Below are 20,101 nucleotides of genomic sequence, written 5' to 3'. Positions count from 1 at the left end.
GTCTTAGGCCTCATGGGCATTTTATCAAGATTCAGATTGGCTTTACCATCCCATTCTTCTTTCTTTTATCTTCGTCATTTCTCTGCCAGGGGTAGTAGCAACACCATGGAAGGATTTGTCGTTTCTGTTTTATTCTGCTGATTTTTAAAAGAGCTGGTTGGTATGCCACTGGGCATCAGAGAGCAAACCTGCCCCTCAGGACAGGTGGGAGTTGAAGTGATGCTTCTAGCCTCAGGGCCAAGGTGTTTCAGAGCCAGGCTTAGGGAAACAGGAATCTCTTGCCTCTCTCCTGTGCTTTTGTTTTCAGCTTTGGCATCTGTACCTCATCTCATCTCCCATTAGTTCTCATGCCAGGGTGAAGCTAGATTAGTTGGGCAGTATTTGTCCCCTTTGATCATAAAATTGGCCTGGAGAAGAGATGCATTTCCAAAGGACTTTCTCCCTCTGCTCCTGTTCTTTCATTCTCTCAGGTTGCTGTATCCCCTAAGCCTCTGCTTACACTGCTCCTCTCCCGTTTTCATTTGTTTTTCACCACAGGTTTAGAAAATTCAATTCCACATCCATTTACTGAGCACTGATTCCATGCCAGGGACTGTGGTGGGCAGGAAGTTTACAGTAGGAAACAGGTCTGGTCTCTGCTCACAAGGAACAAGTCTACTGGAAGAGATAGACATAAACAGATGCAAATAGCTGTCCCTCCAGGTCAGGAATTACACACTCGCAACAGAAGAATGAATAAAGCACTTTGGATGATGACCTCCATGAAGGGCAAGCTTCATATACATGCTGCCTTTTATCCGGGTTTTGAAGACCAGGTGAGGTTTCAACCATCACAGACGATGTGAGGACAGGAAGGCTGTGGTAGTGTTAGGGGAAGCACACTGATTGAAACCGCCCACCCTGGCCAGGCACCATAGTAACTATTTGCATGAGTTGTTTTATGACAGGAGATCCTGATAAGGAATATGGAACTAATAAGCCACCACCAACCGGAAGAGTTTGGGAAAGGTCAAAAGGAGACACCGCATGTCCGTCCACTTCCCAGAATCCCTCTTGCTAGCATCCATCTTGGCTGAGCGATGCGTGCGCCAGCAGGAAAGACTCTGAATTAGAATGATTGGCCAAAGACTACCCGGAAACTAATCCCATCATCATAAAACCCAAGACTGCGAGCCACGCGGCAGAGCAGTTCTCCTGGGTTCCCTCACCCTCCTGCTCTCCACCCGGGTGCCCTTTCCCAATAAAATCTCTTGCTTTGTCAGCATGTGTCTCCTCGGACAATTCATTTCCGAGTGTTAGACAAGAGCCCAGTTTCGGGCCCTGGAAGGAGTCTCCCTTCCTGCAACAGTAGGACATTTAAACAAAGGGAACTGAATTAGCAAAGGCCCAGAGGGGTGAATTTGCACGTTGGGAACCTCTGAGTGTCGTGTTCAATTGGAAGGCAGAACATATGACTTGGGAGGAATAACAGAGCCTGAGCTGAGACTAGAAAGGCAAGCTGAAGCTGTTGAGAATGGCCTTGGGGCACACTAAGGAGCCTCTGTACGTGTTCTAGAATATGAAGGGGAGCCAGCAAGGCTGATGAACAGGAAATGGCGTGGTCAGAGCTGGTCTTTAGGAAGCTCCGTCTAACAGCACTGTGAATGATGAATTGGAGAGGTCAAGGATGGGATGGGGAGCAGAGAGGAGCCTTCATCAGATTAGCTCAGATTAGCAATGACAGGGGCCCAGATGTAGGCATCAGTCTCAAGACCTGGAGAGGAGAGAACTAGCTGAGAAAAGTTTCAGGTTTGGGTCAGACAAGGTTCAGTGGAAACAGAGAGGAAACCAAGTTGACAACTAGGTAAGTAAGAAGAGGACAAAGTTATGAATAAATCATAAGAACTGAGCACTAGAGAGGATAGGGTGGGCTTTGGGCTTTGGATTGCAAGCAACAGGAAATGGCATTAGCTAGTTGAAATACAACCTAGGCAGCATATTAAAAAGCAGAAACATTACTTTGCCCACAAAGGTCCGTCTAGTCAGGGCTGTGGTTTTTCCAGTAGTCATGTATGGATGTGAGAGTTGGACCATAAAGAAAGCTGAGCCCTAAAGAATTTATGCTTTTGAACTGTGGTGTTGGAGAAGACTCCTGAGAGTCCCTTGGATTACAAGGAGATCCAACTAGTCCATCCTAAAGGAGATCAGTCCTGAGTGTTCATTGGAAGGACTGATGTTGAAGCTGAAACTCCAATACTTTGGCCACCTGATGTGAAGAACTGACTGATTGGAAAGGACCCTGATGCTGGGAAAGACTGAAGGCAGGAGGAGAAGGGGACGACAGAGGATGAGATGGTTGGATGGCATCACTGACTCAATGGACATGTGTTTAGGTAAACTCCAGGAGTTGGTGATGGACAGGGAGGCCTGGCGTGCTGCCGTCCATGGGGTCACAGAGTCAGACATGACTAAGTGACTTAACTGAACTGAGTTGAAATACAAAAGGACATTTAATGCAAGAATATAGAGTAGGGGGACTTCTCTGGTGGTCCGGGAGTTAAGACTTCGCCTTCCAATGCAGGGGGATATGAGTAGGATCCCTGGTCAGGGAGATAAGATCCTGCATGCCTCAAGGCCAAAAACCAAAACATGGTTGATTCAAATTCAACAAAGACTTTAAAAACAGTGCAAGTCCCCCCCCCCCCCCCCCCCCCCCAGAATCTTAAAACAAAATATAGAGTAGGAATCCTTCCAACCAAAATGAAGAGCTGAATACCCAAGAGGACCACTGAAGGAAGTTTCTGATGCTTGAGTGAAAAGGATTTGTGGATCTTTCTTCTGTGACATTATCTTCAGTGCGTTAGCAACCCCTAGGCTCTGAGTGCAAATATTAAGTTCACAGGAGAAAGAATCTGGCCCAGCTTAGTGGACGTGCCTCCTCCTGGGTCAGGAGCTGTGGGATGGAGTTAGATTCATGGTTATAGACTTATTTCTCTGGAGACTCAGTCCTGAGCATTAGGGGTGTTCCCAAAGAAGGGGAAATGGTGTTGTTGCAGAAACCAATACTCGAAAAACCAAGCACCACACTTGGAGAGTTGGAGAACTCAGGTTTATTACACCAGTGGGCCCAGAGGAGTTAACGCTCCAAGCTCTGAGCCCTGAACAAAGGGATTACAGAGTTTTTATAGACAGACTGTAGTGGGCAACACTAGCTGTTAATAGGCTGGTTTAAACTAAGGGGTTTTGCAAGCGTGGGAACAGCAGTCAAGATGGGTGGGGGATGCCTGGCCTGGACAGGCATGATTAAGCAGGTTTGCAGGGGCTGGGCCATTGCAAAGAGCAGGACAAGGGTCAGTGAGATAAACTCCAGTTCCTAGTATTGCAAGTCCCCATTTTCTGAGACTATGTGACCTATGTGATCTAGACTTTGTAAGGGGCAAGCTGAGCTACAGAGGCAGAAGGAGAAGGTGGTTATGTAAAATTTAAAATTTTCCTCTTCAGTGTGAACCAGGGAGCCACACTGCTTGATGCCTGCTCTGGAGAGCGCTGAGGGGAAGGATGAGGCTGTTTTGTTTTAGATAAGTTGTGGTGTGGGTGAGATGTAGGACATGTACATCCTGATGGAATGAACTTGACTGAGCTCTGCTAGAGAGTTGCAAATACTTGGGCTCCCCAGGTGGAGTGATAGTTGAAGCTTTTAGAGTAGTGGAGCTTGGAGCTTGAGAAAGTGAAACAAAGAGGCAAAGAGAACAAGGTGTGAAGAGGCCCTACGAAGTTGGAAAAACCTTAACTATCATCTAGTCCAATGCTTTCATTGTATTTAATTTGCATTCATTTATTTTTTATGAAGCTTGTTGGTTGGTGCTGTCCTTGACTGTTTGTGACCCCATGGACTGTAGCTCACCAGGCTCCTCTGTCCATGGGATTTCCCAGGTATAAATACTGGAGTGGGTTGCCATGCCCTCCTCCAGGGGATCTTCCTAACCCAGGGATCAAGCTTGCCTTTCTTTTTTTTTTTTGGTTATTACATATTACTACAGTTTATTAAATAATGAAACAAGGTTTATGTCACATTTTCCAGCAGGCTTATGAAAACTTTTATAGTCTTTATGTAATAATATACACTATTTCTGGTCCATGAATAAATACAGAAAACAGAAGCCGTTCTTTATATCACAATCAGCCAACACTTAGCCATCAATGATTACACAAATCCACAAGCAAACAAAAGAATCCACTCTCTTCATTTGGGTTATAAAAGCTAAAAATCCCTTTGCTACATTTAGCAATACCCAAGGGGGTGGGGGGAGGGAACTTATAGTCACAGCCCTGAAGACAAAGGGACCAAGTCTCCCCAGTCCTTCAAATTCTTTCTTGGTTAGAAGCTTCAATAACTGCATTACTCTTTCAGGAAACAGAAAACAAAATCAAAACAGGTTAAGACTTGGTTCTATAAGGTATTTAATAAGTCTGCACTGAAGAAATACAACATTTTTGTCTTAAAAATGTGCTAACATTTTACAAGGAGGTTTGGTTTTCTTTTCTTCCTGGTATGAACATGTACATATTTGAATAAACTTATATGATGAATATTGCATGACATTCAGTCTTTTCATGGTCTTCAAAATGAACTCACTTCTACTGTTTTAGGAATTATATGTACACTTACAATGTTTTCTACATGAAGGGAAAAAAACAAAGAGTGGCTCATAAAAAGTCATCCTTTAAACTCAAGGAACTCAAAAGTGAAAGCCTTTCTATAGAAAGCCCTTACATCAGTGGAATGTTCTGGTAAGAAGAGAAGTCTCTTCTCTAAAGATATGGTTCAGTAGGAGGGACGAGGCCTGAAGGGGCTCAGCTCTCTAGTGTCACATCTGGAACTGGTCAGCGAGAACTAGGCTTCCATCTGAGACTTGAAGCAATCAACACCTACCTGCCCATCTGACCTCCTCTATTCCTGCCTTAGCTCTTACTTTTGGAATGGAAATCCTGCTTCACAAAATCTTATTTTCAAAGTCAGCATTAATAAAGAAGGCAAGGTAAGGGAGACCGGGAGGAAAATTGCCCAATCCCCAAGAAAAATCTGTGTGCCTTCTATTTTGCTTCAAAGGAGGAAGCAGTCTAGGAGCTGAACAGATGGGGAACATGCATATACTGCAAAGGTGACTGTCCTGGAGCCCCAGTGAGTAGGTATTTAATGTTACTCTCACAGGGCTTCCCAAGTGGCTCAGTGATCAAGAATCTGCCTGCCAACGCAGGAGACACAAGAGACATGGGTTCAATCCCTGGGTCAGGGAGACCCCCTGGAGAAGGAAATGGCAACCCACTCCAGTATTCTTGCCTGGAGAATCCCATGGACAGAGGAGCCTGGAGGGCTCCAGTCCATGGGGTGGCTAAGAGTTGGACACAACTGAGCGACTGAGCACACTCTAAGGGTAGAACCAAAGTTACCCAAGTGAATATTAAATATATTTCCTTTCCTAAGAATGTCTTCTAGAAGTATAAATGTCCTGGGACTCTCTCAGAGTCACTTTCTATTTTGCAAAGAGTAAGATGAAGACAAGAAAGGAGAATGATATCCTGTCTTGGAAAGAAAAGAAAGAAGCTATTTTATACCTCTTATAAGACTCTAGGTATACAAAAATATTGCTTTTCAAATTTCAAGCAAGTGTTTTCCATCCAAACTGATAAGGAAGTCCAAGACAGGAAATATTTTAATAAACGTGACCAGAACCGAAGTAAAACCTGGGAAATCTGGAAAAATCAACTCTTCGATTCACTTGCCACATTTCACTAAAGGAAACAATAGAATGTTAGCCTCTTTATTTCACAAGAGTTTTATCACAGGACCTCGCTTGGGAGAAGTGCATGATAAAATGACTCTTCATACACAGGATCTATTTATTCTGGAATTACGGCTGTATGACACATTATGTAAAGACATTTATCCTACAAGTCTAGCAGTAGGAGCTACTGTTTTCTTCACCTGACATGCAGTATCAATAGATGTCATTATCCCCATTTTACAGATTGGGAGATAGAAACTTTGTTAATATCACAGAGAAAATTATTGACTTAGCCAAAGAGTTTGTTAAGATTTTTCCTAAGCTCTTACAACCCGAACAAACTTCTTGGCTAAGCCAGTACTACCATTACCTAGGAGAGAACCCAAGTTGCTTAAACACACCCCCCACAACACAGACTTTGCTACCTACCAAGCCAACCTCTCACACCATCATGAGTTTAGATAGTAATACTTTGTAACAAGTCCTCACAAAGGTCGATAGGTCAAAGGCTTAAAAGTCAGTTATTATAAAGTGAAAGAATCCTGCCAAAATAGGAAATTACAAAGCAGTGCAATGTTCCAAGGATCTCTATCCTTCCCTGTTTATACTTGGGATACACCAGGTCTCCATGTGTGAATTTCTTCAGCGGACATGAAGGCAAAGCTCCCCCAAAAGCTCAGGAACAGTAACATCGTCTCAGAGGTTCTATCCCATGGTTCCAAAGAGCTTCTTTAAAACAGTCTGGGAGTCTTGGCTATGAACTGAGACGGACCAGGAGTTACTCTTCTCCTGAAGAAAATGGTCCACAGTTCCTGATCTTCATGCAACTTTTTCTTTAGCAAGAAACATGCATTTCCTGTTATCTTTGATGTTGAAGGGCACTTGAATGGTAAGGACTAGTGTCTGGATGTTATAGTTAAACATTTGGTGCAGAGTGTCCGATGCCAGGACAGACTGATCTGAGCTAACCCTGTCCTCATCTGTTGCTCACACCTCAATCTGTGGTGGGCCAAGCAGTGAGAAGCAGTGGGAAAGACAGGAAACTTCACTATTTCAGAAGTGAGCATTTTCAGTGGATGTCTCATGCAGTCTTGACTTGTCACAAACCCAGTTTCTTCAGCTGCTCATATGTCACAAAGAAAATAATATTCCAAGGACCAACTCCCAACCAGTTTGGCCAAAATGCTTTACATAGAGCAAAAACCCTTCATTCTTCCATGTCTGTAACAAGCAATCCAGGGTACCTTTATAGCCAGGGCATTTATCATCTCGGAGGACTCTCTGATTCATCATGTATGTTCTCACCACATTGACAGGGTTTGAGGCCAGGGCTCCCGCCAGCCCACAGGTGAAGCGTGAGAGGAAATGGGTGCACACAGTGTCTCCCATCAGGCCTGAGAGAATCAGATGCTTCCTGGTGAGGTCGTAGACCGGCAGCTCCACGACGCCCACAATAGCAGCCCTCTGAGCGGTAAGGGACACGCCCTTCCACAGTCCTCTCGTTCCCTCTCGCTGCTAAATGTTAACGAAGTTGCCTATCATTCCTCCTCGCAGGGTGCTGCTTCAAGCTTGCATCCATATCTTTAAAACATCTGTTGGATTGGCAATGCTTGAGGATATAACTCCAGAGAATCCCACAGACCACATTTATCAGAAGGGTTTAATCATCTGGACGCTCGACAAATAACCACTTCAAGCTCTGGTAGGTGCCTATCTTGATGGTGCCACAGGAAGCCTGGCATACCACTGCCGGGGCAATCCCCGAACACAGCACTTTCAGGCCTTCCTCTCTGCCTATCCTCACTAATGCATGCAACATTCCTCCATGCCTGATTTCTTTAAAGTCTGCATCGTTCTTCTGGCCTTGAATCTGGAGCCGTGTCTTGGTTAAATCAGTTGGAAAGGTACCTCACTCCGCCGTGATGGAGGCCAGGCTTGCATACACGAAGGGCTTCCAATTCAGGGCTGACATGCTCAAAGCTGTCTCTTCTTTTCGTTCACAGAAGCATAGCCTCCAACAGGGTTTTCTGGGGTGGTGGCAGCCCTGTGTCTTCTCTAGCTCTGGGTCAGCAGCAGACAGAACCAGCAGCTTTGAGGGAGCTGAAAAAGAGGCTGAACCCACATTTCTTGCATATCCTGCATTGGCAGGTGAATTCTTTACCACTGAAGCACCTGGGAAGCACATGGAGCTTATAACATATTTATAGGGAAGTGCACATACCTTAGGTAGACAGCTCAGTGAAGTTTTTCGTGTTTCCACCTTTGTAACAACCACCAGGAGCAGGATGCAGAGCATGACCTGGCCTCAGAAGCTCCTTCCATCATGCCCCTGCTTAGTCCATATCATCACCATCCATACCAGAAGTAACCACTGCTCTGACTTTACCACCAGAGATTAGTTCTGCCTGTTGAACTTTATACAAGTCTTTTCTATCAGTACGTGTCCCTTGGAGTCTCACTTCTTTTCATTGACTTTGTGTCTGAGAGCTTTACCCATGCATTAGGCACAAGTTTGTTTTTTTCTTGCTTTGTGGTAGTCTACTATATAGATATTCCACAATTGCTTGGTTATCCTGTTGGTGGACATATGAGTTTCTAAGTTTTTGGCTATTAGGAAAAAGGCTGCTATGGAATTTCTTATACATGCTTTTTAATGATATATTTACTGATTTTTTTTTCTAGAGTATATGTGCCCTTAGGAGTAGGATTGCTGAGTCCAGGGGTATACATGTTGCATTTTAACAGGTACTTCTGATTTCCCAAAGTGACTGTTCCATTTTACACTCCCTCTAGCAATGGAGAAGAGTGCTTGTTGATCCACCTTCTCACAAACGTTGTCAGTCTTATTTATTTTATCCATTTTGTTAGATATATAATGGTATCTTGTGTAGTGTTAGTTTGCTTTCCTATATGGCTAACAGTATTGAGCACATTTTTGTCTGCATGAAGGCAATTTGAATATTTATCTGTGTGTGTGTGTATGAAGTGAATGTTCATATCTTTTGTCTACTTTATTGTTTGTTTTCTTCTTGTTTTTAGGAATTCTGGATACAAGTCCTTAGTTGAAAACATGTTTTGTGATTACCTTCTTTCAGTCTGTGGTTTGTCTTCTCTCTTAATAATGTCTTTTAATGAACACAGGTTTTTATTTTCAATTATCTATTGCTTATTTTATGGTTAGTGCCTATTTTGCTCTGTGCAGAAAATATTTACCTACCATAAGTCACTACTCTCATTTTGGAGATTAAACAGTATCTAAAGAGGTAAAATGACTCAAGGTTACACATCAGGTGATTGGACTAGGACAAGGACCCACGACTTCTTTAGTCCTCTGCTCCTTTCAGTGGGAATCCACTGAAACGTCTCTCCACTAACAGAGGAGCTGTGGAAAAAGTGACCACCCTCCTTCAATCACTGTGACTTCCTACCCCCACAGTTAAAGAAGTCAGATTTAAGAAGGTGTTCTTGCAAATGTATTGAAAATACCCCTGCTCTTTGACCCAACAGTGGCTTCTCTAGGGATCTAAAACACAGAGTTTCATGCACACAGATGTTTGTTGCATGTTGTTTTCAGTAGCAAAAAGCAAAACAAAACAAAACTTAAATATCCAGCTACCATAGACTGGCTAATTGAGTTGTGGCACATCTATAACCCTGAATAGTACAGCTACATAATACTCAAACTAAGGTACTTTTGAAAAGTATTTAATGACCCACAAAAATGAGCACAGTACAATATATATATATATATTTTTCCATTTTAAAAGCTCAACTTAATTGAGTCACAATTTACATAGAAAAAAGTGCACCTACTTTCAGTGTATGGTTTGATGAGCTTTCTCTTTTTGCAAAACAATAAAACTCATTGGAAAGGTAAAATTTAGCAGTTTTAAGTATACGATATGATGAGTTTAGAAAAACGTGTACCATTGTGTAACCACAACCACAATCATGATGTGAAATATTTCCACAACTTCCCCAGTGTCCGCATGCTTCTTCTCCTTCCATTGCTTTCCCCTCCCCTCAGGTCCAGGTGGTCATTGATCTTTTTTCTATTGTGATAGATTCGATTTCCTTTTTCTAGGATTTCATGTAAACAACAATACAGTCTTATCTGTAGAGCTTCTCTCAGGCAGCATAATGGTTTTGAGATTCAAGTCTGCTGTTGCTGCTATTGGTAATTCTTTTACATTGCTACAAAGTATTCTACTGAATAAGCATTCCAATTTGTTTATCTGTTGTCCTGTTGATGAACTTTCCTGTTCTTGCCGGTTTGGGGTTAATATGAATGAAGCTGTTATGAACATTTGTGTGCAGGTTTTTGTGTGGCCGTATGCTGTTATTTCTTCTGGGTAAATACCTAGGAGTAAGATTGTCAGGTACTACAGGAAGTACACGTTTAACTGTAAGAAACTGTGAAACCCTTTGCCAAAGTGGCTGCACCATTTTGTATTCCCACCAAGATTCTCGTTCCACATCCTTACTAGTATTTGGAATTTTCAGGGTTTAAAAAAACCATTTATTTTTTTGCTTTTAGTACTAGCCATTCTAAAATGTATACAGTGGTAACTCATTATGATTTTTTAAAAAACAGCTTCATTGACCTGTAGTTTACATACCATGAAGTTCACCTGTTTAGAATATATGCATGCATGCATGAATTCCAAGTCACTTCAGCTGTGTTCCACTCTTTGCGACCCTATGAACTGTAGCCTGCCAGGCTCCTTTGTCCATGGGATTTTCCAAGCAAGAATACTGGAGTGGATTGCCATTTGTTTCTCCAGCTGATCTCGACCTAGGGATGGAACTGGCATCTCTTATACCTCTTGCACTGGCAGGCATGTTCTTTACAACTAGTGCCACCTGGAAAGCTAACGTTTCTCCCCATACCGCTCATGTTATATAATACTAGGTGGAAAAAACATTATTCAAATGTGTGTGTGTGTGTGTGTGTGTATATCTATCTATCTATCTATATATATATATATATTCTTCTGTATATGTATGAAAAAAGACTAGAAGGAAATACATAAAAAACAAGCCTTAGTTGTCTCTTGGTGGTTGCATTTATAAGCACCCTTATTTTCTCTTCTGTACTTTTTAGAATTTAGAAATTCCTCATGGTGAGCACATATTAGTTTTGTAATTAAAAAAATCATGATTTGTATGAAAGATATAAAAGAAACTTTTTCAGGCTACACTGGTGGAGGGAGTGCAGTACCATACCAGCTTCTAACTCTCTGTGTTAGTCTGATTTCCTTTGGGAAGAGAATGTGTAAAATCTTATTCTTCTGGGTTTCCGCAGTGAGTTGGCAGTATAAACTCGCTGTTTGCAATATTTACGTGCATTGCCTGGGGGAGTCCTGTAAACTACTCTATGAGTTGGTTTCTTTATTGACAGACTGTTGAATGCTTCGAAAATGTGCTCTGGAAAGTGAATTCATATGGGAGCTGACTCAAGGGGTACACATGTCTTGTGATACATTGCAAGAAGTGAAGAGAAGTTGCTATATACTTGGGAATCATTTCCTAGTTTGTAAAGTGTGGTGTGGCCACTTATGTATGAGAGTTCACGAATGCATATTTGTGTGAGTGTGTGGCACATTTTTACATGGCATGGTACTCTGGGTGTGGAGGGCTAAGGGCATCGGCTCTCTAGTTCTAGTTTTTTAAATTTAATTAATTAATTAAATTAAGCTGTGCCAGTGTGTGTGTGTGTGTGTGTGTGTGTGTGTGTGTGTGTGTGTGTATTACTTCATATATGTATGAAAAAGATAGAAGGAAATATATAAAATTTTAGCTATTTTGCATGTGAGATCCTTACTTGTCAGCATGTGGTAGTTTTTGTTATAGCATGTGGGATCTAGTTCCCCTACCAGGGATTGAACCTTGACCCCTGCATTGGGAGCTCAGAGTCTTAGCCACTGGACCACCAGGAAAGTCCCTCTTATTCTAATGTAGCAGCCTCTGTGATGTTTGCTGGAGAACTCAAATTCCCATTTCCATAATTTCGTTTCCCTCTTAGTTCACTTAGACAACTTTGAAAGTGAAAGTGTTAGTCACTCAGTCATATCTGACCCTTTGTGACCCCATGGACTGTAGCCTGCCAGGCTCCTCTGTCCATGAAATTATCCAGGCAAGACTATTGGAGTGGGTAGCCATTCCCTTCTCTAAGGGATCTTCCTGACCTAGGGATTGAACCCAGGTCCCTTGCATTGCAGGCAGATTCTTTTATAGTCTGTGCCACCAGGGAAGCCAGCTCTAACCCCATCTCAATACAGGCCTATGGAAATGCATTGAATAGCATCTGTGCTTTAAACAAAAGTGTGCTTTGCTCTGCACACAGTTTCCTATCTCAAAGGTCAGTTTCTGGGGTGAGATTGAACTGATTAGATTAATCATTTTCCAGAAGAAGCAACAGACTGGGAAGGACTTGGCTGAGGCAGACTTTGATGGCTCAGAAACAAAGTCCACTCAGGCTGACCCAGTGGAGGGTGGGAGGGCACCCTGCAGAGATTGAATAAACAGGTACGGGTAAAAGGAGGCCAGGCTCCCTGGTTCTGTCTCTGCCTTGGGCCTCATGACCTCTTGTCCTTGCCCATCTGCACACAAGTCTCTCTGGCCTCTCTCCTGCAGGCTGGCTCCTTCTGCTCATGCCTGGTTCCCACCCTCTGGTAATTGCAGTCTGAGGGTGGCTTTGTTTGGTTCATCCTCCGGCTCTGGCCTTGCTTCTGCTTGACCATTCAGTTTAACTTCGTTTTGTATCCTAAATTAAGGGTCCCCAGCCTCTGGAACCTAATACCTGGTGATCTGAGGTGGAGCTGATGTAACAGTGTTAGAAATAAAGTTCACAATAAATGTGATGCAGCTGAATCATCCTGAAACCACCCCCCTTCACTGTCCATGGAAGTATTTTCTCCCATGGAACAGGTTCCTGGTGCCAAAAAGGTTGGGGACTGCTTTCCTTGTCGATTCATCCCCTGGAGAGGAATCTGATTGGCTCAGCTTTGGTCAGATTTCCCAGCAGATGTGGTGTGAAGGGAGGTCAAATATACAGACATGGTCACCAGGGCTATCTACCCCTTGAGCACAAGCTTAATGGCGGTGGTTGACTACTGCAAGGATAGACAAAATCTGACGAAAGAGTTTTTGTTTTCTTCTCACTGGACAATTCCCATAGCAGAGATATGTAAATAAAGATGGTATTAGGTAATGTGGTCTGTGGTAAGCCCCCTTCACTGTGGCCCCCAAATGACCTCTGTCTCCTGGATTCATGTCCTTGTGAATCCCCTCCCCTTGAGCATGGGAGCACTTAGCAGCTTACTTCTATTCACTTTAAAAAAAGTTTTATTTATTTATTTGGCCGCATCAAGTTTTAGTTGCAGCATGCAAGATCATTTTTTTCTAAGTTGTGGCATATGAACTTTTAGTTGCGGCATGTGGGATCTAGTTTCTTGACCAGGGATTGAACCTGGGCCCCTGCATTGGGAGTGTGGAGTCTTAGCCACTGGACACCAATTTGCTTCTAGTGAACAGATTGCAACACAGCTAGTGGGATGTCACTTGTGAGTTAACTCACCAAAGGCTATGGTTTCCATCTCCTGGATTCTCTTTGAGGCTGTCATTTGCTCACTCTGATGGAAACAATGCCCTATTGTGAGCGGCTGTCTGGTGGGGCCCCTGGGGCAAGAAACTACGGGAGGTTTCTGGCCAAGAGCCAACCAGGAACTCGGTCCAACAGTCTCAAGGAAAGAGTCTAGATAACAACCACAGGAGTCAACTTGGGAAGCAGGGCATACTCCCTGGCTGAGCCCTGAGATGCTGCAACCCTGGTGATACCCTGACTGTAGCCTGTGGACACCTTGAGGCAGAAACACCCAGCGAAGCCATGCCTGGCTACTTGACCCACACAAACTGTGAGATACTGTTTTAAGCCGCTAAGTTGGGGGGTAATTTGGCAACAATAGGTAACAGATATGTAGATGGTCTCCTAAATAATGCTGTTTTTGAAGCACAGAACCCAGACTCACCTCAAAACAAATTGTAAGAGATGATGTGACCCAAGGAGAACTTGTTTAGGCCAAACTTCCTCCAGTGTGGTGGGAAAGTTCAAGTTCATGTCTCCCATGGGGCCAGCTAGACAGAAGTTAGGTTCTCACAGTGACAGCTTAACTGTATAAAATGCAAACATTGTGGAGAGCAATAGGTGACAGCAAACGTTTCAACCTATTCTGTTATATATAGGATATGTAGAGGGTTGCGTTTGGAGAAACTGGTGGCCTTTTCAATTCCAAATGGCAATAAATCTGAGTATGTGCCCATGAACACCAAGCCCATATGGTTGGTGCCCCGTGTGACTGGTGTGGACCAGAGGAATATCCTCAAGATTATCTCAGTCTTCTGGAATATCCCTGGGATGAAAGATCAGACAGGGGAGGCTGTTACATCTCAGAGTCTCACTGCAGGTGTGATGAGGCTCAGAGGTCTGGAGACCATTCAGGTGGTCCAGCTATTTCCTGAAGCTGTTTCACAGGGAGGGCCTCTCAGCAGGTCTCCACAAACAGGACTCCTCAAAACCCTGTATTTCCCAACAGATCTGTTGTTTAGTCGCTCAGTCGTGTCTGACTCTTTGTGACCCCATGGACTGCAGCATGCCAGCCTTCCCTGTCCTTTACCATCTCCCAGAGCTTGCTCAAACTCATATCCATTGAGTCAGTGATGCCATCCAACCATCTCATCCTCTGTCGTCCCCTACTCCTCCTGCCTTCAACCTTCCCCAGCATCAGTGTCTTTTCTAATGAGTCAACTCTTCCCATCAGGTGGCCAAAGTATTGGAGCTTCAGCATCAGTCCTTCCAATGAATATTCAGGACTGATTTCCTTTAGGATGGACTGCTTGTATCTCTTTGCAGTCCAAACGACTCTCAAGAGTCATTTCCAGCACCACAGTTCAAAAGCATCAATTCTTGGGCACTCGGCCTTCTTTATGGTCCAACTCTAACATCTGTATATGATGACTGGAAAAATCATAGATTTGGCTCGATGGACCTTTGTCAGCAAAGTGATATCTCTGATTTTTAATATGCTGTCTAAGTTTGTCATAGCTTTTCTTCCAAGGAGCAAATGTCTTTTAATTTCATGGCTGCCCAACAGATGCCACAGAATTATTTGGAAGTTCAACTGGAGAGGAGGTCCACTGTCAGAGAACATGTCCTGAGGGGATAGCTTCTTGCTGTTGCAGCCCCCAGGGTGGAATTTTCCCTCAGCATCCTTGAGTTCCAAGAACATGCTTGCTGGGCTCTTCAGGTCTCCATCCTTCCCTTCCTCAGACTTTGGCCTCAGCGTCTATGAAGCCCACATATCCAGTGCCTTCCTCTTAGACACCCTCTTCTGCCTCATACAAGATGTTTCCTTCTTCTCCACCTGTGTTCATCTCTAGGTCTGCAGGTTGACAATGTAGATTTGAAATATTTAAGTACAGTTTTATTGACACCAACATCCTGTCCCCATAGAAATAATTGCGAAGAAATGATAAAACACAGAAGGGGACTTTTCTTTCTGCTTTTAAAAGCAGAATTCCTTAAGCTGCTATAGGTAAACTTTAGCTCAGGAGGCTGGTCTTTGTGAAAGGATGGATGAGAACTCTCACTTTCTCTGCCTCGGGTGCTCCCCCCAGAAGCCAGCAGCAGGCAGTGATGGGTGCTGAGCTGACAGCCGGGCAGGGTCCAGCCCCGCTGCTGGCAAGCATCATGGCTTTGTCTGCAGACAAGGAGGTGTTATCAGTCTCATTATAGGAAGGTATTAATGGAGAAGTGTGCTTTTGGAGGGATGGTGGGTCAGGGAAGAAAAACTCAGCAAAGGGACAGTTATTGTGTCTGATTTTCAAGGTTACCTGTTGAGAGATATGGCTGCAGCTCCCTTGCGGCCTGGAAAAGCAATTCCTTTCCGATGGCTTTATAATAAAGAAGAAAGACCCTTTTGTGAACGATAACTTGTATTTATCTCACGTCTTTCTCTAGAGAAACTGCAAGTGCTTCAGAGATTTTTATCTTTGGAAAAAGCTGATGAGGAAGTGTGAAGACCTTCTGGTGAACTCAGCCCCTCGGTCCCCAGTCCAGTCCTTTTGCCCATCGTCCTCTGACTTCCTTCCGGTGCTGATGAGTGCCACGAGTCCGTCTGTGATCACCCCTGTCGTGGGCACTGTGGACCAGGGGGCAGGGCAGCCCACTTCTGCCCAGGACAGTTCAGTGCCTCTTTTTTACCTGTGCCCTGTCCACAGTCCCCCTCCCACAGCCTTAAATTAAAGGGACTTTATTCAAAGGAATTGAGAACATTTCACAGAATTCAAGACCCATAAGAATGGCTGACTTTCACAAAGTTCTGGAACTGGGTCCTAGAAAGACAGCATCGTGTGTCTCTTTCTTTGGGATCACACAGTACCCTGGGGCTCCTGCCTCCGTGCACTCATTCTCACTTGTTTCTCTTTAGGAACCCCTTCTCTGCTTGCGTCTCTGGATCCGTGCCTCCAGATGGCAACCTTGACAGCGGAGTTACCAGGTTCAGGGCACACACTTCCTTCAGTCTGGCTATCTTAGACTAGGAAACCCATGGGCTCCCTGTACTGCCTAGATTGGTGTCCACCTGGTCCAGTTATTTCTGCTGGTAGGAAGAGCTCCCGCCTCAAGGGTATAGAAAGATTTGGTCCTGGTATTTCCTCTTAGGTTGTTCCCATTGCTTACAATGACCTTAACCTTGACTCCCCAGGGATCCTCAACCTACATGTATTTCTCTGAGAGGCTGCCCCCAAGCCACCTTTGTCACCTCTTCAACCCCTACCTGCTCTGCACAACCTGTGGATCCCTCTTCTCCTGCATTCTCTGTTTGCCTGTTTGTGCCTTTGACTCTGTGACCTTCTAGCATGTGAGTGCCTTGAGGGCAAGCCTTTGGTCTCTCTCCTTTGTGTATCTTGAAAGCTGGAAGAGTGCCCTTCAAATGCCTGGGAGTGAAAGAATGTATAAAAAGCCAGAGATCTTAAACAAAAGCTTTGCAATTTTCGTCTTTATGCTTATGGTTTGTTAGCAAAATAAATGATCCTCTTTTTAAATAAGCATCTATTATGGGTGAATAAAGAGCCTTGGTGAATAAAGAGCTTTGGGAATAAATTGCATTTACCACTAGGCCCTATCACTTTGGAGGTTTAAAGGAAGGACCCGGAGGCAGCAGCCACAGGGTGCAGCATCCTGTGTGTGGCTCAGGAACCATTATCCTTTTCTTGCCATCTGTCCTCCAGCTACTGCAGGGTGGAGAATTGGTGTTTGTGTCAAGTACTATCTTAGGAAATCAACCCTGAACATTCATTGGAAGGACTGTTGCTGAAGCTGAAGCTCCAATACTTTGGACACCTGATGCTAAGAGCCGACTCATTTGGAAAAGACTCTGATGTTGGGAAAGGTTGAAGACAAAAGGAGAAGGGGGTGACAGAGGATGAGATGGTTAGATAACATCACTGACTCAGTGGATGTGAATTTAAGCAAACCCTGGGAGATGGTGGAGGACAGAGGAGCCTGGTGTGCTGCAGTCCACAAGGTCGCTAAGAGTTGGACAGGACTTGGTGACTGAACACCACCACCACTACAATCTTTCATTTTATTTTATACTGTATCTATAGATTCATGATTATATTATATATGGCACCGTTGATTTGTGATCATGTGCCTCACACATTTTGTTAGCATCATTTGCCTTAAAGTTTCCAGCAATAACTAAACTTGGCAATGCCACTGTATGACAATAGGTGGGTGGCTGGGGGGAGAGGGAGCAGGTAGGGTGGCAAAACTGAATCACCTGAAGAGTTTTCCAAGTATCCTATCTTCCCCCTTCACCTGACACCCATGCTGATCTTGTTCCCCAGGTGACACTCGCCCTAGGTGACACTCGCCCTAGGTGACACCTGCGTCTCTTTGCTCATTGTTTCTGGCTCATTCTCCCAGACTCTAGTAGAAATGATGTGAAAGATGGGAAGGATGAGGAATAGGGTGGGTGAGCTCTCTCCCCCTCCTGTTTTTTTCCCCAGCACTTTACCCCATGGTCCTGTGTTGCGAGAGCTTCTCCTTAGGTCTCCATGTCGCCCATCCTCTTCCTTAGCAACCAGTCAGCATCTTTGCTTGTGTGTGGCAGCTGTGGAGCCCACATCGAGGTGTTTGGACACAAACACCTTCTAATCCACTATTAAGTCCTTCAGTCTGTGCTCTCATAACATTAACCGTAATGAACTCTTCACATACTGATGTCAGTTTAATACTGCCTGCTTTCCCCGGCAGGGCCTAGTCATTTAGCGTTAATTAACGATGACTTATTGCAAATGATGTTACTGACTTAGGGACGCTCCTGGGTGACACACACATCTTTCAGATGAAGCCATAACATTATTACTTAGCGTTCTCATAGCACTTCACACGGTAAGGATGTCTGGTAATTGAATTGGCTGCTTTGTCACTATTCCTCATGCTGATCCTGTCATGCGGGTTCGTGGAGGTGTCTCTCATTACAGGTAAACTTGACATGCTGAGTTTTAAACTTGCCACATTGCTGACATGGAGGAATGACATTTTACTGATCACAGAGTCTGAGGCTCTTCAGGAGTTCAGTGGCGACAGTAACTGGGAAACACAAAACTGGAGAGTGGCTCCATCAGGCATCTGAAAAGGTTCGTAGCTGCACTGGGTCTTCGTGGCAGCATGGGGAATCTTCACTGTGTCGTACGAGGTCTTTTGCTATGGCTCAGGGGCCCTCTGGTTGTGGGTTTAGTTGCTCTGTAGCATGTAGGATCTTAGTTCCCCCACCAGGGATCGAACCTGCGTCCCCTGCATTGAAAGGCAGGTTGTTAACCACTGGGCCACCAGGGAAGTCCCTCCATCAGGCATTTTTAATACTCAGAAAGAACTAACAGGGAAGTTGGTCTAGGGCACATGCAGTCAAATGTTTAGATGTGAGAGGAGGCTAGGGAAGATGGCAGACCATGGTCAAGGGGAGTCTGAGACACAGACAAGGCCCCAGAGGGAAAATAAGCCACTCAGGTGGACTATACTGCTCATAGATATGATCAAGGTCATAAGTTTTTGTTGTCAGAATTTTCAACCTATTTTACGAGGTGGGGTTTTCAGTGGGAAACATCTTACTTTCTATACAACCTAAATCACTTGAATCACTGGAAGTTTACGTTATAAAGTAAATGTTAAAAATCAATGCTGTTGGACCACACCTATGCTGCAGAGTAAGGGAAGGAAATCCTCCTGTTACTTTCTCCATTTTCAGGATTAAGGAAATTCAAGAATAAGAAGATGACCAATGAGCCAAGCCTCATGGAATGAAGTGGGAGAGATTGGAGAGAAACCTTTGACTATGTGATTTGGGATCTTTTTTCGTCTCCTTTCTACTCCCTGTTGCCTGCCTACCATTGTTGCCCTTTTGTTCTGGATACATTATATTGTCTGAAATATTAAACACATCCATTTGAAACAATATTTTGATTTCTAATAAATGATAAGGAGAGGGGAAATGAGATTCCCCTCTGGCCTGAAAAAGGGCAATCTTTACTCTTCATGGGAGAAAGATAAGCTCAGTCGATTTGCGGAGACAGTCTCAAAATTAAATTATTTCTCCAGAAACTTTATGTATATATATAATCCAACTTGTCTTTTTTAGAAGAAGCACTATTACCATCTTTCCTTTATCCCCATTCTGTGACAAAATCCAGGACTTTAATTAATCCCTGCTCTTGATTTTATTGGTTCATTTCTGTCTTGTCCTTGTCTTGCTTGCCAACCCCATTTAAAAAAAGAAATTGAAAAAAAAAAAAAAAAGAAATTGGCTCCCATAACAAACAACTAAGAATTCATCTCAAGCTCAAGTATTAGTAGAACTCATATCAGAAACTTTATATATTATTCCTCAACTCTTGTATCAAAACCTTTAGATGAAGCCCAAGTAAACAATGACACATTCAGATTGGATTAGCAATTTGTACCTTCATGGAGAGCTTAGCAGAACAGCTTTATTCTGTTGTTTTAAAAAAAAAAATCCACTTGTATTTGTCAGGAAAATGAAACCTTACTTGTGTCTGGGACTGTGTCCCTGGGCTGGTAATTATGATAAATCAACTTAAATCTCAGGCAGGCTGGTGGTGCTCAAAACATCAAGTTCACCTGGAGGTGGGAGGATGTGTCCTTGGGGGTGGCCTCCACCTCCCCGGCCCATCCTCTTGCAGTAAATGCTAGTGTAGAGAGGTAGGAAGAAACAGGTCAAGGGGTACTGAAGTACACAGCAGGCCCAGGAAAT

General features: G+C 43.9%; 1 long non-coding RNA gene and 1 pseudogene across 1 annotated transcript; one reads left to right on the top strand and one right to left on the bottom strand.

The window, feature by feature from the left end:
• Window positions 1-6,824: 6,824 nt before the first annotated feature.
• LOC110144847 (kidney mitochondrial carrier protein 1 pseudogene) lies at window positions 6,825-7,692 on the bottom strand (annotated as a pseudogene).
• Window positions 7,693-14,814: 7,122 nt separating this feature from the next.
• Window positions 14,815-19,285, top strand: LOC139035314 (uncharacterized). Its single transcript, XR_011488028.1, has 2 exons — window positions 14,815-18,470; window positions 19,079-19,285. It is a non-coding gene; the product is annotated as an uncharacterized lncRNA (long non-coding RNA).
• The last annotated feature ends 816 nt before the right edge of the window (window positions 19,286-20,101 follow it).

The sequence above is a fragment of the Odocoileus virginianus genome, chromosome 1 (genome assembly GCF_023699985.2).
Source record: "Odocoileus virginianus isolate 20LAN1187 ecotype Illinois chromosome 1, Ovbor_1.2, whole genome shotgun sequence".
NCBI lineage: Eukaryota > Metazoa > Chordata > Mammalia > Artiodactyla > Cervidae > Odocoileus > Odocoileus virginianus.
Note: the sequence above shows the minus strand (reverse complement) of the source record. Positions and strands in the feature narration are given on the sequence as shown.